At 43.2% G+C, this 24,837-nt stretch overlaps 1 protein-coding gene and 1 non-coding gene across 2 annotated transcripts in view; both read left to right on the forward strand.

Moving 5' to 3' along the window:
* LOC126459039 (progestin and adipoQ receptor family member 3-like) overlaps nucleotides 1-24,837 on the forward strand; it is a 117,082-nt gene that overhangs the window by 36,213 nt on the left and 56,032 nt on the right. The window lies entirely within an intron of this gene.
* Nucleotides 20,114-20,189, forward strand: Trnaw-cca (transfer RNA tryptophan (anticodon CCA)). Its single transcript has one exon. It is a non-coding gene; the product is annotated as a tRNA-Trp (tRNA).

The following is a 24,837-nucleotide window of genomic DNA, read 5'->3' on the forward strand; positions in this document are numbered from 1 at the left end:
TCCCTTTATGTACTGTATTACCCTTTCAGTATCCTCATATACTTTCCCTACTTCCTCATCTTCAGCTAGCGACGTCGGTATGTATGCCTGAACTTTCGTTGTCGGTGTGGGTTTGCTGCCGATTTTAATGAGAAAAACCCTACTACTGAACTGTTCACAGTAGCAAACTCTCCGCCCTAGCTCTCTATTCATAATTCACACACACAAAATTCAAAGCATATTTACGAGCACTACACTGAAAATCATGTCACGGGCAGCAAACAGTTATAATGCCGTAGCTATGCATTCTTGTGGTGACATACAATAACAGCACGTACTTATGCCTTGGCATATTGTTAACAGAACTGTAATAAGGATTATTCGTTAGCATTTCTCCAAAGTAAGTCCTCATTTATAATTCGATCATTTAAGGAGGTCAAAACAAAAGCTATAAATTATGCGAGTAAGGTATCGCGACGAGATATTTAAGCATTCACTATTTTTCTGCTGATATGACTTCAGAGCCTGATGCTGACGCTGGGCGTCTTCAGGGAATGCTAATCTTGGACTTAAAACCCTTAACGGCATGATAAGGAACAGTAAAATGCAAGTTTTATCTCATCCGGGAATGCAGGAAAATGCAAACTGCTGAGGTGCCAGGGTGGAGAAGTATGTGTAACACTTGGATTCAACTGAGTTTGTATGAGAGCTGCTTACCCACACAACCACCCTCTCTTTTAAATATCATCTTAACTTATGCACAATGGAGAAATGAACGCTAAGAGAATTAATAAAATGACCCTGACTATGAACAGTAGAAAGTGTTGCACGCTGTAATTTAATAAAGTTACTAATCAGTCTCTGTGCTCAACAGTTGTAAAAATGGGCAGGAATGAAATTTATCATCTGAGTACTAAATGGTCCACAAACTGTCACAAACAGTTTTATTTTATCTAATAAACATCTATCTACATCCACATCTACATTTATACTCCGCAAGCCACCCAACGGTGTGTGGCGGAGGGCACTTTACGTGCCACTCTCATTACCTCCCTTTCCTGTTCCAGTCGCGTATGGTTCGCGGGAAGAACGACTGCCGGAAAGCCTCCGTGCGCGCTCGAATCTCTCTAATTTTACATTCGTGATCTCCTCGGGAGGTATAAATAGGGGGAAGCAATATATTCGATACCTCTTCCAGAAACGCACCCTCTCGAAACCTGGCGAACAAGCTACACCGCGATGCAGAGCGCCTCTCTTGCAGAGTCTGCCACTTGAGTTTGCTAAACATCTCCGTAATGTATCACGCTTACCAAATAACCCTGTGACGAAACACGCCGCTCTCCTTTGGATCTTCTCTATCTCCTCTGTCAACCCGAGCTGTTACGGATCCCACACTGATGAGCAATACTCAAGTATAGGTCGAACGAGTGTTTTGTAAGCCACCTTCTTTGTTGATGGACTACATTTTCTAAGGACTCTCCCAATGAATCTCTACCTGGCACCCGCCTTACCAACAATTACTTTTATACGATCATTCCACTTCAAATCGTTCCGTACGTATACTCCCAGATATTTTACAGAAGTAACTGCTACCAGTGTTTGTTCCGCTATCGTATACTCATACAATAAAGGATCCTTCTTTCTACGTATTCGCAGTACATTACATTTGTCTATGTTAAGGGTCAGTTGCCACTCCCTGCACCAAGTGCCTATCAGCTGCAGATCTTCCTGCATTTCGCTGCAATTTTCTAATGCTGCAACTTCTCTGTATACTACAGCATCATCCGCGAAAAGCCGCACGGAACTTCCGACACTATCTACTAGGTCATTTACATATATTGTGAAAAGCAGTGGTCCCATAACACTCCCCTGTGGCAGCCCAGAGGTTACTTTAACGTCTCTAGACGTCTCTCCATTGAGAACAACATGCTGTTTTCTGTTTGGTAAAAATTCTTCAATCCGTCCACACAGCTGGTCTGATATTCCGTAGGCTCTTACTTTGTTTATCAGGCGACAGTGCGGAACTGTATCGAACGCCTTCCGGAAGTCAAGGAAAATAGCATCTACCTGGGAGCGTGTATCTAAGATTTTCTGGGTCTCATGAACAAATAAAGCGAGTTGGGTCTCACACGATCGCTGTTTCCGGAATCCATGACGATTCTTACAGAGTAGATTCTGGGTTCCCAGAAATGACATGATACGCGAGCAAAAAACATGTCCTAAAATTCTACAACAGATCGATGTCAGAGATATAGGCCTATAGTTTTGCGCATCTGCTCGACGACCCTTCTTGAAAACTGGAACTACCAGTGCTCTTTTTCAATCATTTGGAACCTTCCGTTCCTCTAGAGACTTGCGGTATACGGCATGTAAATATGCGATTCACTGAAAAATGCTTTAACAGAAAAAGATCACAAAATAATGGTGTTGCGAATAAGTAGTTGGCAGGTTTCTTAAAAGGGCACCTACTCTGAAATACTGAATGTTGTAATCTATATGAGTAGGTCAGTCAACAGAAGTAACGAAAAATCCTGACAGTGCGACAGAACTCCAACTGGAAATGAGAACTCTGTGAAAAATCCACATGAAACGTCGTGGGTACTGTAGTGCCAAGACGAGAGCATACTCTGCTGAGGCCACCAGAGAAGAATTACAGGCCCATACTACGCCCGTGCTACAAATACTTTACCTCCAATATCTCAGGCAGTGTGTAGCCAGCGAACAACAGTCGGAGGGTGCCGCCGCTGACCTCTGTAATAATGGGCTCTCTGACGATCGACGACCGTTGATGAAACCCGATGAGATAAATTCTGGAAATAATCTAAACTTCTGTTCGCATCGCCGATTCAGTCTCACTTCTAACAAGGGAACCTCCCCATTGCACCCCCCCACCCCCGCGCCCCTCAGATTTAGTTATAAGTTGGCACAGTGGATAGGCCTTGAAAAACTGAACACAGATCAATCGAGAAAACAGGAAGAATTGTGTGGAACTATGAAAAAAGTTAGTAAAATATACAAATTGAGTAGTCCATGCGCAACATAGGCAACATCAAGGAGAATGTGACCTCAGGAGCGTCGTGGTCCCGTGGTTAGCATGAGTAACTGCAGAACAAGAAGTCCTTGGTTCAAGTCTTCCCCCGACTGAAAATTTTATTTTCGCAAAGTTTTGATCTGTCCGTTCGTTCATTGACGTCTCTGTTCACTGCAATAAGTTTAGTGTCTGTGTTTTGCGACCGCACCGCAAAACCGTGCGATTAGTAGACGAAAGGACGTGCCTCTCCAATGGAAACCGAAAACATTTGATCGCAAAGTCATAGGTCAACCGATTCCTCCACAGGAAAACACGTCTTATATATTCTATGCAGCACTGGTGACGGCATGTGCGTCACATGACAGGAATATGTTGTCGACCCACCTAACTTGTACACTTAGCGAATGGGTAAAAAGATTCTTCTACCTTGCCCGACATAGGTTTTCTTGTGGATGTGATAATCACTCCCAAAAAAATGATGAAAACATAAGAGTTTGTCACATAAACTGAAAATAAAAAATTAAAGTTTTCACTCGATGGAAGATTTGAACCAAGGACCTTTCGTTCCGCAGCTACTCACGTTATCACGAGACCACGGCGCTATTCGACTCCCACTCTCCTTGATGTTGCCTATCTTCGCATGGTTTGTATAGTTTACTAATTTTTTTTCATAGTTTCACACAACTTCTTCCTGTTTTCTCAATTGATCTGTGTTCAGTTTTTCAAGGTCTATCCACTGTGCCAACTTATAACTAAATCTGAGGGGGCAGCGATGGGGAGGTTCCCTTGTAAGTGCGTGCAAGAATATCTCCAGGATGGGAGACTATAAATACACCTGTTCCTGTTCCTGGCGGTCCAGAAGATACCCTGCATCTCGTGCACAGCGCACCGACACCTAAAGCTAGCCTTTCGCTATCCCACCACTTTCGAATGTTTCCAATGGTAGGAGGCCGCGGGAAGATGCGCCAGTCATCTGCGTTCAGTGCACTCCCCAAAAGCTGGGTAGCAACATTTTTGTATCTACCGTGGTCGTTGCCGCCAATTTTCGGTAGGGCACTCTGACTCATCGCGTCTCCTTCAGCTGTCCAATCAACTCCCTGCATTTCGCGTGGTGCGTGAAAGCAGCAGTGAACACCGCAGCCCAAACCGAACAGAATGGCGTCGAGACGCTAGGCGCCGGTGTATCTGGCGTCCCGTGGCTTCATACCTCAGATTCCGACAACCGCTGACAGCTGGCGTCGGCCATGCGAAGCCCAGACGGCAAACATCAGTGAAACTTTTAGCGCTGCCTCCAGAAAGTCGCGCTGGCTGTTGCTTCATGGCTAACATAATGGCCCCAAGTCGGCCGTCCTGCAGATCCGGCACACGCTGTGGTGCACTCCCCCTCGTATTCGCAGAAAAGCGCTCCTAGCCCTCCTCACGTTTTTCTGCCACACTCGACGCAGGCGGCCCCCGTGCAGCCCCAGCTCACCCACCCCAGAAGGACAGAAGGGCAAGTGATGTTCCACCACCAGTTGAAACATCATGAATAAAAATCAGTCCTCATTACCCGTTTCGTTTACAGCAATGACCTTCCTCGTCCTGCCCCGACTGAGACTCATTAATAAACTGCGACAATTGAATTTCCTCATTTTTAGAGCATTGAAGGGCGATCTGTCTCAGTTGTTAAAAAACCGTTCAAAAGCCAAGACCACGTAAAAAGGTTTCTTTATTTAAGACGACCGGTTTCAACAGTCACTTCTGTCATCTTCAGGTCTTTTGGACAAGGTGCTTTATGTTTTAAATGTTTTAGCGAGGACAACCGTTTATAATGTGATGAGTTTTATGCACTTGATATCTTGTGTATGAGATTCAGCGTAAAATGAACATGTTTTACAGCAAAAAGATGTTAAAGAGCTAAAGATGACAGCAATCACTGTTGAAACTGGTCGCCTTAACAAAAGCAAATTTTTTGCGCGATCTTGGCTTTTGAATGGTTTTTAAAAATAATATCAAATAAAAAAATTGGGTGTGAAGAATACTTTCTGCACCACTTTGGCACATCCCCCCCCCCCCCCTTTTCCTCTTCTAGTTGCGAATAATGCGAGAGAACAATTTTTGACGGTATATCCTGAGTGAACTCGGATCTCCTTAATGATAACCTGATGGTTTTTTCGGGAGATATATGTAGGAGAAATCAGTATATCAGTTGACTTTTCTAGGAACATGCCCTCTCGGAAATTGAAAAGCAAATCGTAGCGTGATGCACAGTTCCCCTTTTGCACTGTCTGACTCTGGAACTGCATGAGCGTCTCCATGGCCCCTTCACGCTTGTTAAACGAACCTGCGATGAAACGTCCTGCTCTTCTTTGGATATTCTCTCTTTTTTTTTATGAGTCATGTTTGGTAGTGCCCCAGACTGACTGGCAATGCTTGGCCATGGTTAACTGCCAATCACCGCACCAAAGCGTCGATTCACAGCAGGTCCTCCTGCATTTCACTACAATTTTCTAGTGTTGCTAATTTTAGGGTTCCATACCTCAGTCGGTAGCCCCGTTTCATTGTCCGTCTGTCTGTCTGTCCGCATGTTTAACGACCTTTTTCCCCAGGAGCGGGTAGACGTGTCAAGTTGAAATTTATGTCACACAAGAAGGCCTATGGTCCCTTGGCGGTGTAAAATATTGAAGCTTCTAAGTCAACACTGCCATTTATATCACACGTTTTAATGAATTTTCAGAAACTCATCCCTCAAAACCTATAGGGTACTTCCAGTTGGAATAAAATCATGAAATTTTGAAGGAAAGGAAGATTTGACAGTACAACCAAAGGAAAAATCCGAAAACTGAAAATTTATGATTACGTCACATGGGGAAAAAAACTCGTTTTTTATCTGTCTGTCTGTTCGTCCGTCTGTTAAGGGCCCTTTTTCTCAGGAACAGAGAGGCATATCAAAGTCAACTTGTGTCACACTTGTAAACGCCTTAGGTTCTTGGCGGTGTAATACATGTAAGCTTCTAAGTCAATGCAACCAAAAGATATCGCAGTTTACACTGATCAGCCAGAACATTATGACCACCTACCTCATTGCGGTACGTCCACCTTTGGCACGGCTAACAGCGGCGACATGTGTCATGGAAGCAATGAGGACTTTGTAGGTCGCTGGAGGGAGTTGGAACCAGATCTGCACACACAAGTCACCTAATTCCCGTAAATTCCTGGAGGGAGCGATGAGCTCTCACGCCACGTTCAATCACATCCCAGATGTGATCGATCCGATTCAGATCTGACCAGCATATCAAATGGAACTCGCCACTGTGTTCCTCGAACAACTCCATCACACTTCTGGCCTTCGGAAATGGCGCGTTATCTTGCTGAAATATGCCGCTGTCGTCGGGAAACATGATCGTCATGAAAGGGTGTACATGGTATCCAACCAGTGTACGAGACTCTTTGACCGTCATACTGCCTCGCGCGAGCCCCACTGGACCCATGCATGCCAAGTGAAAGTTCTCCCAGAGCATAATGGAGCCGCCGCCAGGTTGTCTCCACGCCGCAGTATAGGTGTCAAGGAGCTGTTTCCTCTGGAAGACGACGGATTCCCGCCCTCCCATCGGCATGATGAAGAAGGTATCGGGACTCATCAGACCATGCAACGCTCTGCCACTGCGCCAACGTCCGGTGCTGATAGCCACGTGCTCATTCCAGTCGTAGTCGTCAATGTCGTGGTGTTAAAATTATCACATGCACGGATCGTCGACTGCGGAGGCCCATGTTTAGAAGTTGAAACCTTCCCGTCTCCTCTATATCTCTCTTGTTACGCAACCTTCCCTTCTACAATAACCTATGAAACCTTCCCTTAGGATTTCTATCTCTTGCTTAATAATAACAAAAGAAGTCTTCCCTTTGAAATTTATTCTATTTCTCAGTCTTCGCATACAAATTTAATTGCTGCTTATTAAAAGTGATTTTCTGATTATGTCGACGAAACATAGAAGGTGTCGTCGTCGTGGCCCTCAGTCGTTATCTGCAATAACCCAAAACTGTTCCTTACCTTTTTTACTGTTACTGGATCGCCATCTGACTGCTACATCGAACTGCGACATGAATATACTTGCTCTGTTTTACTATACTTTATTAGCTGCTGGTGGGCTGTCATAATAAGTGGCTGTATTTATTACCAAAGCTGACGTTATTCTTTAATAGTAAAGCTGACGTTATTCTTTAATTAATTTTACTGACGTTACGTAATTCATAGTTAAACTTTTTCTTGACAACAATAAAATTTTGCAAAGTTTTACGTTGATGGTTTTTGGGATGGATTATAATCAGTAATGCAATATATTTGGCAAAAATTAATTATATTCTGAATGAAATGATTTTATAAACGTTCATATGGGACGTTTTACAATAATCTTACAATTAGCATTGCGCAAACATACCTTCAATAGTCTTGAGTTTCTCAAAAAAACTAATTCAATAATATTAGTTCCTCTTATGATAATAGTTAGCTGATGTCTCTGTACATCCGCTTATAATCTCTTGTAAATCATAGCTGGTGGCTGGCAGGCACACCGCTCCTCTCAACCTCTCGCTTCAGACCTGCTACCGACTCGCTTCACTTCTCGTTTACTACTGACTTCCTACGAACGCTAAAGTGCGGTCTCTCCCGGCAACAATGCTTTCTGGTGCAGACAGTCCCTACTGCCATTACAAAATGTATCAATTCGCGGGCTTTTCTCTTAAAAAGTATCCATACGCGGTCTCTCCCGCCCTTTTTAAAATTATCTCTCCTGCCAACAATACTTTGGTGCAGACATTCCCTGCTACCACAATTATTTCCAACATGACAAATATTAATTATTCCTACTTAATCCTATTAGTAAAATATAAACATCTTTCATAAATTGTAGTTTGACAATAGACAATACAAATATACATGTCTTACAAAGTGTTCAGACACGCCTGTACTCTGCCCAGCGTTAAACTCTGACGTTAGCTCCGTCACTGTCCGCCGCCTGTCCTGTTTTACGAGTCGGTGCAGCCTACGACATCCGACATTTGTAATGAAGGGTAGTCACCCAACCCCACGACATCTGGACCTGGTTTCACCTTGATTTCGCCGCGTGTGAAAGACACTCTCACAGCACTCCTCGAACACCTGAAAAGTCGTGCAGTCGCACGCCTTCCACCATTCCGTTCAGGGACAGCACGCTCAATGATACTTCACACACTGTGCGTGTGTCTGCCAAGCAATCATTCCTCAAAAAAAAAAAAAATGTTCAAATGTGTGTGAAATCTTATGGGACTTAGCTGCTAAGGTCATCAGTCCCTAAGCTTACACACTACGTACCCTAAATTATCCTAAGGACAAACACACACAACCATGCCCGAGGGAGGACTCGAACCTCCGCCGGGACCAGCCGCACAGTCCATGACTGCAGCGCCTGAGACCGCTCGGCTAATCCCGCGCTTCAGTCATTCCTCGCCAGGTGATGCTGCCATCGCCTGCGTGGGTTTATATCGATAGTAGGTCAGGGGTCATAATGTTCTGGCTGATTAGTGTAAGTCACGTATTTTGATACTCTCAAATTCACTCAACGAAACCTATAGGGTACTTCCCGTTGGCTTAGAGCTACGCAGTTTGGCAAGAACCAACGTTCCACAGTACAAAGAAAGGAAAAAAACCGGAAAACTGTTAATTGTTTATTATATCACACGAAAAAATATTTCTTTTTTCATTTGTTATCCGAAGTCAAATTTGAAATTAAAACAGTCAGTAGTTATGCGTTCAGGCTGACTGGGTCCCAAAGGTGAAAGTCAAACAGATGAGGAATCTCTTTAATGTTCATATGACGTGTTTCGGAATGTTGTTCATTATCAGATATTCTGCGACAAGTCTGTGAATGTTTCTTTCACATTTAACTTGAAACGCCATATTTACGTGCAGTAATAGCTCCTGGATATCTGATGATGAAGGAATTCCGAAAGGCGTCATATGAGTACAAAAGTCATTTCTTGCCTTGTTGTTGTTGTTGTGGTCTTCAGTCCTGAGACTGGTTTGATGCAGCTCTCCATGCTACTCTATCCTGTGCAAGCTTTTTCATCTCCCAGTACCTACTGCAACCTACATCCTTCTGAATCTGCTTAGTGTATTCGTCTCTTGGTCTCCCTCTACGATTTTTACCCTCCACGCTGCCCTCCAATACTAAATTGGTGATCCCTTGATGCCTCAGAACATGTCCTACCAACCGATCCCTTCTTCTGGTCAAGTTGTGCCACAAACTTCTCTTCTCCCCAATCCTATTCAATACTTCCTCATTAGTTATGTGATCTACCCATCTAATCTTCAGCATTCTTCTGTAGCACCTCATTTCGAAAGCTTCTTGCCTTATGTTTGACTTTTACCGTGCGACGCAGTCATCCTGATTATCATACGAGGGTAATCCCAAAAGTAAGGCCTCCTATTTTTTTTATAAGTACAGAACTCTGTTTGTGTGGCAATTGGTCACACTGTTATGAAGAGTGCTTCACGCGCTGTGTGTAAACATGCGCACGCCGCGCTGAGGCGCTGACTTGGCTTGGCAGCCATTGAGAATGGAGCTCCTGTTGGATGTTACCGCCAAGTACGAATTGCGCGCAGTTATTCGGCTTTTGAACGCAAAGGTCACTACGCCGATTGAAATCCATCTCCAATTGACGGAAGTGTAAGGTGAGTCGCGCATGGATGTCAAAAATTTTCGTAAGTGGTGTAGAGAGTTTGCAGTTGGTCTGACCGAAATTCACGACGAACAAAGGAGCGGGAGACCGTCAGTTTCTGAGGAGACAGTGGTGAAGGTTGAGCAAAGCATGCGTGAACATCGGCAGATCATCCTGACTGATCTCTGCACTTTGGTTCCTGAGGTTTGCCGAAGCACCGCTCACAGAATTTTAACGGAAACATTGAACTACCGGAAGGTGTGCGCAAGATGGGTGCCACGCATGCTGACTGAGGACCACATGTGGCAACGAGTTGATGCTTCCCGCGCATTTCTTCACCATTTTGCAGCCGAACAGGAAAACTTTCTGGACTCAATTGTCACGGGTGACGAAACCTGGGCATACCACTTTACACCTGAGACCAAGCAACAATCACGCCGGTGGAGGCATGCTTCTTCGCCAAAGCCGCGGAAATTCAAACAAACACAGTCTGCCGGTAAAGTCATGACAACCGTTTTTTGGGATGGGAAAGGGGTATTGTTGGTCGACTTTATGCGCACTGGGACCACAATTAATGCTGACAGGTACTGTGAGACTCTGAAAAAACACAAACGGGCAATTCAGAACCGGAGAAGAGGAATGTTGAGCAAGGGCGTACACTTTCTCCATGACAACGCTCGCCCACACATCGCTCGGCAAACCGTTGCTCACCTGCAACAGTTTCAGTTGGAACATTATCACCCAACCACCCTATAGTCCTGACTTGGTGCCCAGTGACTATCACCTGTTCCCAACATTTGGCCGGGAAGCGATTCAGCTCCGACGACGAGGTGAAAGAAGAGGTTCATAACTTTCTGAACAGCGTGGCGGCGAGCTGATACAACATGGGCATACAAAAACTGCCACAATGTCTACAAAAATGCATCGACAGAAATGGTGATTATGTCGAAAAATAGCTAAATGTTCAAGCTGTAAACTGATGTAAACCATTGCAGAAATAAACAGGTCTACGCACTTATAAAAAATAGGAGACCTTACTTTTGGGATTACCCTCGTAGTAATGGTTGCCTGCCTCCTTCATGACTTAATGTCCACATGTATATTACTGAAATGAAAACATTCTCGAAAATCTTTAAATCTGTGGGATCGATATTTACCGGTATCAATGTTGATAACGGGCAAAAATGGTCGAAATTCTCGGTTCCCAGAGTGGATGAACTGTCTACGTACGTAATTAGGTTTGTACGCAACACTCATGCGTGAGTCCTACGAGCACCCGGCCAGTTATTATTCTGTATACAAAAGCAACATCCACTGTTTTCACTTTTCTATATACTGCGTCAATCCTTCCGTCCATCATTTCTTTTTCGGTATCTTCACATTTTTTCATGCAGCCATTTCGTCTTAGCGTCCCTGCACTTCCCATTTATTTTATTTCTAAGTGACTTGTACTTCTGTTTTCTTAAATTTCCCTAAATAGTTGTGTACTTCATTCACCGATCAACTGAAGTATTCCTTCTGTTTACCGTAGTTTTTCACAGTTACCTTCTTTGTTCCGACGGTTTTCTTTCCACCTTCTCTAACTCCGCTTTTTAGAGATGTCCATTCCACCTTAACTGAACGGCATACTGAGCTATTCCTTACGCAGTATCTGTAGCCTCTGAGAACTTTAAGCGTACCTCTTCATTCTTTAATACTTCTGTATCCCACTTCTTTGCGGATTGATTCTTGCCATATAGTCTCGTAAACCTCAGCCTACTCTTCGTCACTACTAAATTGTGATCTGAATCTATATCTGCTCCATGGATACGCCTTACAATCCAGTATCTGATTTTGGAATCTCACCCTGACCATGATGTAATCTGAAATTTTCCCGTACCTCCTGGCCTTTTCCAAGTATACCTCCTCCTCTTGTGATACTTGAGCAGAGTATTCGCTATTACTAGCTAAAATTTATTGCAGAACTTAATTAATCTTCACTCTATTCGTAGTGCCCATATTCTCCCGTCTCCCTTCCTTTTACTGCTTCCCCTATAACCCGTGGCCTAAGCGTAGCGTCTATAATTCTTAATCGAAACGCGCTCAGTCGCGGGTTCGAACCCCGCCACAGATCAAATTTTGAATAAAAATTATCAGCAATGGCAGACGAGTACTATCTGCATAATAAATCACTGTGACGCAGCCAACGGCCTTGTCAAAGGGGACGGAGGAGCGGAGAGAGTTTCAGAGCGCTCTCTTGCTCTTGGGGTGGGAAACTGTTCCTAAAGGTGGAAGAATCAGAAATAATCAACGGCATGAGAATGCAGAAGGCAATGGAAACCAATGCATTATAGACATTTAATGTGTATCCACAGGACATGTGGCCTGTGACTGAAAAAAAAGGTGTCATGATGTACTCTCCATTGGCCAAATATTCCGGAACAGACCCCATTCGCATCTCCGGGACGGGACTGTCAAGGGGGAGGTGACCACGAGAAAATGATTGAATAACCAGCGAAACGATAATGTTCTATAAGGCGGGGCGAGGAATGTCAGAAGTTTGAACGTGTTAGCGATGCTAGAAAATCTGAAAAGGGAAATGCTAAGCCTCAATCAAGATTTAGTGGGGGGGGTCTGTGAAGTGAAATGGAAATAAGACAAGGATTTCATGTCAGATGAGCACAGGGTAATGCCAACTGCGGCAGAAAATGGTATAACGGGAGTAGGACTCATTATGAATACGAAGGAAGGGCAGAGAGTAAGTTACTGTGAACAGTTCAGTTATAGGGTTTTCGCCCCCCGGGGAATCGACAGCATACCAACACCGACCACGATAGGTCGGGTACACATGCCGACATCGGAAGCAGAGGATGAAGAGGTAGGGAAAGTATATGATGATATTGAATGGGCAATTGAGCTGTACACACTACACATTCACTATCAAAAGAAATGCGGAACTGATAGCTACATGGCACAAGAGGTGAACACACCAGTATAAAATGGGGTGGGGAATACCGGGTTATCACTAGAGAAAAAGTAACAGCAGAATGAGTCGGTCAGGAAAGCTCAGTCACTGCAAACGTGGCCTGGTCATTGGATGTCCCCTGAGTAACAGATCCGTCAGGGACATTCCAATCTTCCTGAAGCCGCCAAAGGCAACTGTTAGTGATATGATTCTCAAGTGGGAACGCGAAGAAACAGCCACAGCTAAACCAGAACCAGGTAGACCTCTTGTACTGAAGCACAGGAGTCGTCGAGCAGTGCGGAAGGTGGTTGTGAGAAATCTCATGAAACCAGCTAAAGCAACCACACGTGAGTTCCGAAGTGCTACCAGTAGTCCAGCCTGACTGCCGCAGAAAGTTAAAAAGAATGCTGCACAATGGTCGAGCAACTATTCGGAATCCAGACATTTCTACAGTAGACTGGGAAGCGGTTGACTGGACAATGGATGACTGAAAACGAGTGAACTGCAGTGATGAATCACGCTATACCCTGTAACAACCCGATGGTAGGTTTTGTGTTTGGCGAATGCCTGGAGCACGTTACCACATAGTGCCAACAGTGAAGTTCGGAGGGGATAGTGTTACAGTATAGGGGTGTTTTTCGTTGATTAGGGTTTGATCACGTCATTACCCTTGAGAAAACGCTAAATGCGGAAGGATACGAACACATTTTATAGAATTTCCTACTGCGTACAGTAGAGGAACATTTCGGAGACGAATACTGGTTGTATCAGCATGCCGGCCGGAGTGGCCGAGCGGTTCTAGGCGCTACAGTCTGGGACGGCGCGACCGCTACGGTCGCAGGTTCGAATCCTGCCTCGGGCATGGATGTGTGTGATGTCCTTAGGTTAGTTAGGTTTAAGTAGTTCTAGGGGACTGATGACCTCAGTAGTTAAGTCCCATAGTGCTCAGAGGCATTTGAACCATTTTTTTTTTGTATCAGCATGACAGTACACCCTGTCAAAAATAGCATCTGTGACGCATTGCTGCGTGGACAACAAGATTCCTGAAACGGACTAGCCTGCCTTGAGTCCCGACCTGAACCCAACAGAACAAATCTAGGATGAGTTAGAAAGTCGCCTTCGATCCAGGCTCCTGCATCCATCATCACTACGTTCTGTGGTGTCGGCTATTGAAGATGAATGAGCTGCCATTTCCCCTCAGACATTTAGACACCTCAGTGAAAGCTTACCCGTGATAGTTCAAGCAGACATAAGGGCGAATGATAAACATACCCTGTATTAATGTCCACTAATAAGTTCCCATATTCCTTTGATTAGATAGTTTACATTAATTGTCTAATCGGTAACAGTGTAGTTCATTATAATCGATATTGGCCTACTCCACTTGAGAACAATTCGTGCAATTTTAGCGAGTCTGTAGTCTTTTGTACGTTGCCCAATGTCCCTCCACTTTGTCTTTTTATGTCTGTAACTGACTCCACATTTAATTCCTGTACAGTGTCAATATTCTTCTTATGATCAAGAAACGAGTGTGCACCAACATAGCGGAGAAACCTCATTTCAGATGATGCAGTTCATCTTATTTGCTCAGAAGCTAGAGTCCAGCTTTTGCATCCGTCAGCAAAGATAGAAGAACTTTAGCTTTGTATAGTTTGGTTAGGGTTTTCTTGCGAACATTACGTTCTAATTTTCGTCGCGTTGTACCACAGAAATGCCTTCGAAGCTTCATTTCAGCATCATCTCCTTTTGCATACTCATACCGATACTTAAATTCACATACTTTTTCCAATTATTTGTTCATTTATTACGATTTTTGCTGTTATTGATTCTCATCCTCGAAATGACATCACTTTAGTTTGACTTGTGGAAATCTTCAGGATGTCATTGCTGAAGGTATTTGTCTGGCGCGTACCCTTCTACAGTAGAGACTCATAGACGATAATCAGCTCAAACAAGAAGAGAATAGAAGCGTTTGAAATATGCTGCAGAAGAATGCTGGAGACTAGATGAGTAGATGGAGGAGGAAACGAGGAGTTCTGAATAGAACTGGAGTAAAAAGAAATTTAAGGTACAACAGTACTAAACGAAGGGATAGGTTGAAACGACAGATTCTGAGATGTGAAAGAATTGTGAATTTGGTGTGAAGGAAGCGTGGGGAGTGGGAGGTGCACAGGGGGGGGGGGGGGGGGGAGCGAATTGTAGTGCGAGACCAAGGGATGAATGGATGAATACACTAAGCAGGTTCACATGCTGAGCTGCATCAGACCAGTTTTCAGACTAACAACAACAATAACAATATGTAGTAGCAATCTAGCTCAATGTATGTTCTGCTATTTGTATTTAATTTTCAGCTTTGGCTGTTTTAAGCCATCTTTTTTATGACAGTGACAATATTCTTTGCCTTAAAACTGAATTTCCTGCATGATACCAAAGTGCAGTTTCCCGGTCCTGCTACTCAAACATCGCTCCCTACTCTCGACCACGCGAAGAGTTTCAGAATTCTGCGAAAGAGCCGTGACGCATACAACACAAACTGTGGATAATGACAGGGATGTCTCATTAGAGCTAATGGGGAGCACTTTCAGTTTTGCCACCTTTCGAGGAGTAATCGTTTTCGTGACAGTGGCGTACGGCGGTATTTCGTAGCCCCTGTTAGTAAGACAAAGCCGTATCGCGGTTACGGCATCCAACACTGCCAGAGCCGTAATGACCCGCAGCTAACGCCGCAGTGGTTGCGTGCTGCGGTCAGGCCTGCGTCTTCACGCTGTATTCCGGGGTCCTCAAGTAGGGACAGAGAGGGAAGAGCTGTCTGGGGGTAACGGGCACTCCCGCCACCTCCTGGGTACAGTAGTCGGCCTGCAGAAACAAGGGGGCTAGGCTTCTTGTCAGCCTCCGCAAAGGTCGATGCGGGCTCGTTGGGCAGTCGGTGAGTGTTTGGATTTATTTACAGTCTACCACATTTAATAGGAAAATTTAAATGAGAGAAAGAATACGACAGTTGAAACAGAAACGTTCCAATAAATACCGATCCACAAACGATTCGTTTGCGAGATTTTTGCTAATGTGTAGTTACGAGCCACCATTGACGTCAGTATGAAATATTGCCCTAGTTAGCACAGATATATTTGAATTATAACATTTTCGATCTGGCTAGTCTGAAATTTCATCCATTTCCCGTGGTTGTGGGATGTGGTAAATGCGAGATGAGAAACGCGGACATTTTGTTGCTGATGTAAGAGCCGGATAGTACTTCTGGATGGATCCAGTAGAGGCGCTGTAATAAACATCCGAGTAACGGATATACGATTAACCGTAAACATTATTAGTTGTTTGCACGACCTTGGTTATCTAAATTGGGGCGTGGAGTGGGCCTTCAGTTGAATAACAAAGATGTCATTCTGATTAGAAAAAATCTGCACTGCTCGTATGAAGCTTCGCCCTAAACTGCCAAGGGATCTATCGGAGTTCCATGAGACTGTACCTCAGTACCTAAGCAACTTATCAACCTTTCGTTAAAACTGGTAATTAGTTAACGCTTTTGAGAACAGCATTATAGGACTGGCCACAGGAAAAAACCTGTCTTTCTTAAGACAGTTTGATACATTAGTTACAAGCTGCCCTTTCCTTTTTAACTTTTCGTGGTTCACGGTTTTAAGAATTATACATATGAACGGTTATTTGTCACTTTACTGACAAGTAAATCTCTTGATACACGCAAAACGGCCTCTTCAACATCTAAGTAGTCATTAGCTACTAAATTTTTCTCCGAGGAATGTTTATGTTGATATTTAAATGACTATTCCTTTTACTATTTTCGCTTTTTGGCCAAATACGTCTCTGAAAGGATGTCGTTTCCACATTGACCGGGCTTGGTTTCGCAAAATACAATCTTCGGGTCATGTAAAGAAATATAATAGTCAGGGTGACATTTCATACTTCCTAAAGACATTTTTTGTCCCTGGCGGGGTAGACGACTCTTTCGTATACGATAATATGGCCATTCAACCCGATGAAGAAGCTGCAGGTTAGTTTCCAAATTATGTGTCAGAATAGTACATCCAGCGCAGTTATCAATTTTCACAGTCACTTTGGGGAGAATTCTCCTCATCGCTGCCACGAACGACTAAAGCGTGCGAAAGTTTCTTTAGAAGCTGAACAACATGTGTTCTATCATTCACACCCCAACATACCAGTATTTGAATTTCTGAAAACCATCATTGAGTTACAAATAACGGCTTACGTAAAAATAAATATTAGACGAAATAAGAAAACAGTGAACAAGGAAGGACTTCTACAACTGAAAATGATCCAATTCAGAAAAGCAGAAATAACCAAAGTAAAGTGTATTAAAACCGCAGCATACAAATTTCTGGAGTAGCAGAAAACAGAAAATGATGCCGTACAAGAAGACGAAGCAAAAAAACTTGCCTTAGAAGTTGCAATATACCGCACATACAGTTTCATCAGACTTACGAAGTAGTAGTGCATTTGGTAGCCAGTCCTCGGTCTGGTTAAGTGGAAAGGAAAATGCGCGAGACGGCACTTGGATTTCTTAATATTCAAGGGGGTACGCAAGTCGGGTATCTGATAAATAGCACGGAGACACTAAAAGGGTATATTTTTGTGTTTCGTGGGCAACTAGTCCGTAAAGGACATAAGACATGTCGCGCGCGAACTTGGCCCATGGGAATAGGTCGAACAAGGGCTGTACCTTAACCTCCAAGATCACTTGACCTCAGTCCTCAGGTTTTTTCTGTCTATCTGACAAGTCAAGTCTGCTGCATTCCAACTGACACGGTTGAAGAACTGAAGCAAAATATATGAAATGCTCCGAAGATGTCTGAAAGAATTCGTAACCAGTGCAGTACTTCATGCAAATATGAGGACGTCTCGTGAAACAGCTATTTCAACGAACAAGAATGTACAGTAAATTATAACATGCAATATGACAGTACTGCATTTCTTGTTCAGCCAAATATGATGGCGACTTAATCGAAAAGTTTACATTCGAGTTACATTTGTACTAATTAACACAATATCTCGTACGGAAGTCCGTGTTGGCTCGTAACTACACCTCGAAAACTACTCGTCTGTGAAACCACTGTTACTGGAACGTTTTTGTTGCTATTATTGTTGTCTATTACGCCTATTAATAATGATCCTCTCTGTACATTCCCCGGAATTTTTCACGGGATCGGATGCGTATTTGGTAGGAAGCTAGAAACTGTTTCTGCTTGAAGATCTTGTAGAAAATTTTTAGTTCGTAGAATACCTCTTTCGTTTGTGCATAATCAATTGATTATAGCTCGATCAGTTTTTGTTAGCGCGGGTAACTTTTACTCATTAACTGTTTCTTTTTGAATATACATCTGTACTTGGCAAATCATCGTAAAGTATATGGAACTGTATGTATATACCGCAAGAGGAAAATAAGAGGAATGACTTTTGTAGATGTGTCGTTAAACTAGTGGTAGCCATCGCATGTACGACAAAGAGAGAGAGATAGGCAGAACACACACACACACACACACACAAATTTTAAATTTTTGCATGGGCCATTACTGTCCTAGAATAAACAAAAAATATTTGCAGTGTACGAGTTCCAACCAAGGATTTTGGATAGTTTAGAAGTTTTTCCTGATGGTAAAGCGAATGCAGAACTGCATATCCCGCCAAACTTTTGATGGAAAGAACCAAATTCTGCAATGACCAATCCTGCTCTCGTGTGTAGGAAATGAACGATGAAAGGTAGATTGAACACTGACAAGCAAAGTACACTTCATTACAAGTTGAGCACGTCCTCAACACACGAGTTGAACTGGGAACAAACTGACTTAACCAAACCCTTGGTTCAGATAATCGTTTTAGAAAGCTTTTCCTTGGTTCCAAGGCATATACTGGAACGGGAAATGTCCTTCCGAATATTTCCCAGTTGGATACCCTTCCCGCCACAATCTCTGCTCGCTGGAATCTATTTGAAAATATACAATGCGATCACAATATTAATCAAAGAACAAAAAGAGGTTACCGAAATGGAATTGCTTGTAAGTAGTTGAAGAATATTCACAAATTTGAAATGGGAAGCCAGCTATTAGCATTTTTTAAGATCTGATTGAATAACCAACGAAAGGATAACGTTCTACGGGTCGGGGTGTGGAATGTCACGTCCTTGAACGCGTAGGGAAGCTACAAAATCTGAAAAGGGAAATGCGAAGACTCAACCTTAGTAGGGGTCAGTGAAGTGAAATGGAAAGAATAGAAGGATTTATGGTCAGATGGGTACAGGCTAACATCAACAGCAACAGTAAATGGTATAAAGGGAGTAGGATTCGTTATGAATAGCAAGGTAGGGCAGACAGTGTGTTACTGCGACTAGTTCACTGACAGGATTGATCTTATCAGAATCGATAGCAAACCGACACCGACAACGATATTCCAGGTGTACATGACAACGTCGCAAGCTGAAGATGAAGAGATAGAGAAAGTATATGAGGATATTGAAAGGGTAATAAAGGAATGAGAGAGGAGAAAGACTGAGAGCTGTAATAAATTTCAGCTAGTAATAGCGAATACTCTGTCTAAGAATCACAAGAGGGGGCAGCATGCTTGGAAAAGGCCGGGTGATACTGGAACATCTCAGTTACATTACGTCATGATCAGACAGAGATTCCAAAATCACGCACAGGATTTTAAAGTATACAGGAGCAGATATAGACTCAGATTACAATTTAGTAGTGATGAAGAGTATGCTGAAGTTTACGAGATACTCAGGAAGTATCAGTCCGCAAACAAGTGGGATGCGATAGTGGTAAGAAATGAGGAAATAGGATTTAAGTTCTCTTAAGGCTATAGATTCTGCGATACAGTTCAGTTGAAGAGGAATGGACATCTCTAAAAAGGGCAATCACAGAAGTTGGAAAGAAAACCGTCGATACAAAGAAGGTAACTGTGAGAAACTATGGATAGCAGCAGAAATACTTCAGTCGATCAATGAAAGAAAGAAGTACAAAAGTATTCAGGGAAATTCAGGAAAACAGAAATACAAGTTTGCAGAATGAGATTTTCACTCTGCAGTGGAGCGTGCGCTGGTATGTGACTTCCTGCCAGATTAAAACTGTTGTAATCTCCTTTCTTCTAGGAGTGCTCGTTCTGCAAGGTTCGCAGAAGAGCTTCTGTGAAGTTTGGAAGATAGGAGACGGGGTACTGGCAGAATTGTAGCTGCGAGGACGGGCCGTGAGTCGTGCTTGGGTAGCACAGTTGATAGAGCACTTGCCCGCGTAGGGCAAATGTCCAAAGTTCGAGTCTCGGCTCAGCACAAAGTTTTAATCTGCCAGAAAGTTTCATATCAGCGCTCACGCCGCTGCAGAGTGAAAATCTCATTCTGGAAACATCCCCTAGGCTGTGGCTAAGCCATGTCTCCGCAATATCCTTTCTTCCAGGAGCGTTAGTTCTACTAGGTTTGCAGGATTGAAACTGTGTAAGTCGTGCTTGGGTAGCTCAGTTGGTAGAGCATTTGCCCGCCAAAGGCAAAGGTCCCGAGTTCGAGTCTCGGCTGGCACACAGTTTTAATCTGCCAGGAAGTTTCAGAAATACATGTTACTTACAAATGAAACAAAATAGGAAGTGCAGAGAAGATGAAATGGCTGCATGACAAATGTGAAGAAATCGAAAAAGAGATGATTGTCGGAAGGACTGACTTACCACAGAGGAAAGTACTCTGAAGGCCTCTATGAGGAGGAAGATTTGTCTGATGTGATAGAAGAAGAAACAGTAGTCGATTTAGAAGTGTTAGGGGATCCAATATTAGAATCAGAATATAAAAGAGCTTTGGAGAACTTAATATCAAATAACACAGAAGAGATGATTGTCGGAAGGACTGACTTACCACAGAGGAAAGTACTCTGAAGGCCTCTATGAGGAGGAAGATTTGTCTGATGTGATAGAAGAAGAAACAGTAGTCGATTTAGAAGTGTTAGGGGATCCAATATTAGAATCAGAATATAAAAGAGCTTTGGAGAACTTAATATCAAATAACACAGAAGGGATAGAAAACGTTCCATCAGAATTTCTAAAATCATTCGAGGAAGAGGCAACTAAACGACTATTCACGTTCGTATGTAGAATGTATGAGTTGGCGACATACCAACTGACTTTCGGGAAACTACCATCCACACAGCTCCGAGGTGGCAAGAGCTGACAAGTGCTTGAATTATAGCACAATCAACTTGCCAACTCATGTATATGTACCGCTGACAATAATAATATACAGAAGAATGGAGAAGAAAAGTGAGGACTTGTTCGATGATGATCAGTTTGCCTTTAGGAGAGGTAAAGGCACAAGAGAGGCAATTCTGACGTTGCGGTTGATAATGGAAACAAGAATAAAGAAAAATAAAGAAACGTTCATAGGATTTGTCGACCTGGGAAAAGCGCTCGACAATGTAAAATGGTGCAAGATATGCGAAATTTTGAGGAAAATAGGGGTAAGCTATAAGGGTAATACACAATATGTACAGGAGCCAAGAGGGAATAATAAGAATGGACGACCAAGAACGAAGTGCTCGGTTTGAAAAGGATGTAACACAGTCTTTCACCCCTTTTGTTTAATCAGCATATCGAAGAGGCAAAGTAAAAATAAAAGAAAGTTTCAGGAGGGGAATTGAAAGTGAAAGGATATCAATGATGCGATTCGCTGACGACATTGCTATCCTCAAAGAAAGTGAAGAAGAATTACATGATCTGCTGAATGGAATGAACAGTATAATGATATCAGCATATGGGTTGAGAATAAATCGAAGAAAGACGAAAGTAATGAGAAGTCGCAGAGATGAGAACAGGGAGAAACTAAACATCAGGATTGATGGTCACGAAGAAGATGTAGTTAAGGAATTCTGCTTCCTAGGCAACAAGATAACCAGTGATGGACGGAGCAAGGAGGACATCAAAAGCCGACTAGCACTGGCGAAAAGGGCATCCCTGGCCAAGAGAAGTCTACTACTATCAAAAATAGATCTTAATTTAAGGAAGAAATTTCTGAGTATGTACATTTGGAACACAGCATTGTACGGTATTAAAACATGGACTGTGGGAAAACCGGAACAGAAGAGAATCGAAGTGTTTGAGATGTGGTGCTACAGAGGAATGTTGAAAATTAAGTTGCCTGATAAGGTAAGGAAAGAGGAGGTCCTGCGCAGAGTCGGAAAGGAAAGGAATATGTAGAAATTACTGACACGGAGAAGGGATGGGATGATATGACATTTGTTAAGACATCAGGGAATATCATCCGTGGTAGTGAAGGGAGCTGCAGATCACAAAAACTGTAGAGGAAGACAGAGATTGGAATACATCCAGTAGATAACTGAGGACGTAGGTTGCAAGTGCTACCCTGAGATGAAGAGGTTGGCACAGGAGAGGAATTCGGGGCGGTCCGCATCAAACCATTCAGAAGCCTGGTGACTCCAAAAAAAAACAATCTTGGTTAGTGTTGGGATTCCGCACCTCAGTCGGTAAAAACGGAGTCCTTATAGGATGACTTTGCTGTCCGTCTTCCTCTCTGTCCATGTGTCCGACAGTTAAAAACCCTTATTCTCAGGACTAGGGAGACGCATCAAGTTGGAATTTATATCATATTCTAAGCTCTAGGACCCTCGGTGGAGTAAATATTGAAGCTTCTAGGACAATGCAATCAAAAGATGCCATTTACGTCACATATTTTTATACTCGCAAAACATATAGGGTACTTCCCTTTGACTTAGAGTCATGGTGTTTGGCATGAAGCGAGCTTTTATAGTACAACTAAAGAAACAAATCCGAACATTGTCAATTTGTAATTACATCACACAAAAAAATACTTTTTGTCATTTGTTGTCCGACTGTCTGTCTGTTAAGACCCTTTTATCTCAGGATAGGTTAGATGTGTGAAGTTTAAACTTGTCACACACTGAGATCTATGGTGCTCTGGCGCTTCAAAAAGACCTAAGCTTCTACGTCACTGCAATCAAAAGATACGTCTACTTATGTCGCGAACTTTGATACAAATTCACTCATTAAAACCTATAGAGTACTTCCCGTTGGCCTAGAATCGTGAACTTTGGCACAGTACAAGCAAAGGAAAACCATCAGAAAGTTGTTATTTTGTAATCATAAGAATAATATTTCTTTTGTCATTTGTTATCCGAACTCAAACTGAAAAATTCTCGAAAGTTTTGGGAATTCCCGGGACCAATATCTTGCCAGTGCCAATGTCGATAAAGAAAAAAATCGTCTAGATTCTCAATTCCCAAGAAGGATGAACTGTTTACGTACATAATTCATTTTGTGCGCAAACCTCAGTCCTACTTGTGCCTGACCATTCCTTCTTCTTCCTCTTCCTCCCTCCCTTTTTTAACAGAACTATGTTGTCCAGCACCTTAAAACTTTTACAGGTATTTTTATGAACGACAGTACAACTTCAACATCCACCGTGTGTTGATTTGAGACCAAATTCCTTCAAGTTTGTGCGAGGACTATTAATGTAGCTCTACATTGACAGCACAGTTACTTAGTGCCCGATGGCCTGGCTTGTTATTTGCTTGTCCACCAAGGTGACTGAGCAGTTAGCGTGTGCGGCTGCCACACGGGAGACAATGGTCATGTCCCTGACAACGCCAAGGATTTTTCCTTCGTGGAATGACTGTAACAGGATCCATTCAGGAATACAAACGCAAAAAGTAGTAGTTCCATTTCGAAAGACAAGAGCAGCCAATGGGAGAGCAGTGTGCTGACCCCAAGCTATTCGGGTAATGCCTCCCCACGACCAGTAATGCAAAGCATAAAACAAAATTGCGTCAAGATGACGAAACTGAACGCTTTTCTGTTCTACTGCTTCGTCATCTTCTTTGAACTGAACTTCTGGCCGGCCGGCGTGGCCGTGCAGTTCTAGGCGTTTCAGTCTGGAACCGCGTGACGGCTACGGTCGCAGGTTCGAATGCTGCCTCGGGCATGGATGTGTGTGATGTCCTTAGGTTAGTTAGGTTTAAGTAGTTCTAAGTTCTAGGGGACTGATGACCACAGAAATGCTAAGTCCCATAGTGCTCAGAGCCATTCTGAACTTCTGTTTAATTTATTGTCTGATAGCTTCACATACGTTTCTTCGAGACTTATTTAACTGCAGTTGTGTCTCAGACTGACAGTTTTAGTCGGTTATTTAGCGAGACCACATTCACATAAGCGAGGGGTAAAAATGGAAATGAGCGTTTGGCGTCATTGGCAGCGAGGCCCCATACGGGGCAGGTCCGGCCGCCTTGGTGCAGGTCTTATTACATTCGATGCCACATAGGGCGACCATTGCGCCGGATGGGGATGATATGATGATGAAGACAACACGACACCCAGTCCCTGAGCGGAGATATTCCCCGACCCACCCGGGAAACGAGCCTGGGCCCGTAGGACGGTAATCCGTCACGCTGAGCACTCAGCTATCGGGACGGACAGAGAGGGATGATGCTGTCAGTATGCAAAACTAAACAGTGCAACTTTCATTTTTACTAATATTGCATTTTCTATACAATACTTTATTGCAGTGGCTGTGTTGTAAGAAGTACAAAGCATTGCAAAAGTGCGTCAAGACGATATTGACTTTGCATTGCATCGTACTTTTTAACAACACAGCCGCTGCAGTAACGTATTTATCCGCCGACACCGTGCAAGCGATTTTAAATTAAAATGTATCCTCTGTACGGGAATATCGATTATAGATGTACGAGTGCAGGTTGTAGACACATGGTTGACGATATATGTAAGTTTTTATCTGGCCTTTAAGCGTGCTCGAATAGCATCGACCGCTCGCGATAAGCGGGATATCCGTGTGTGAATCCCAGTGCGGTACAAAGTTTTTATTGTCGTCATTCCGTTATACAGCTGATGGTGGTTTATATTCGCAGCTGTGAATACATTTCGATATTACATTTTCTTGTTTAAAGACAACGTGAATTTCTGGCAGGTTAGTTCCGTTTTTGTACGGACGCGAAGTCTAAATGGAAAATTCAACGCTTTTACACTGTTTTTATGCGCGCTATAAATTATTACAATAGCCCGAGTTATTCCTCTGAGTTTATTTTCGTCCGTCTGGAAAATAAACTGCCTGACAAAAGAAAGGAGCGCCCAGAAGATATGGTCGGATGCCAATATAACTTCATACACCTACAAACCATCGGTGGATTTGGATTTG

This window comes from Schistocerca serialis, chromosome 1 (assembly GCF_023864345.2).
Source record: "Schistocerca serialis cubense isolate TAMUIC-IGC-003099 chromosome 1, iqSchSeri2.2, whole genome shotgun sequence".
Classification (NCBI taxonomy): domain Eukaryota; kingdom Metazoa; phylum Arthropoda; class Insecta; order Orthoptera; family Acrididae; genus Schistocerca; species Schistocerca serialis.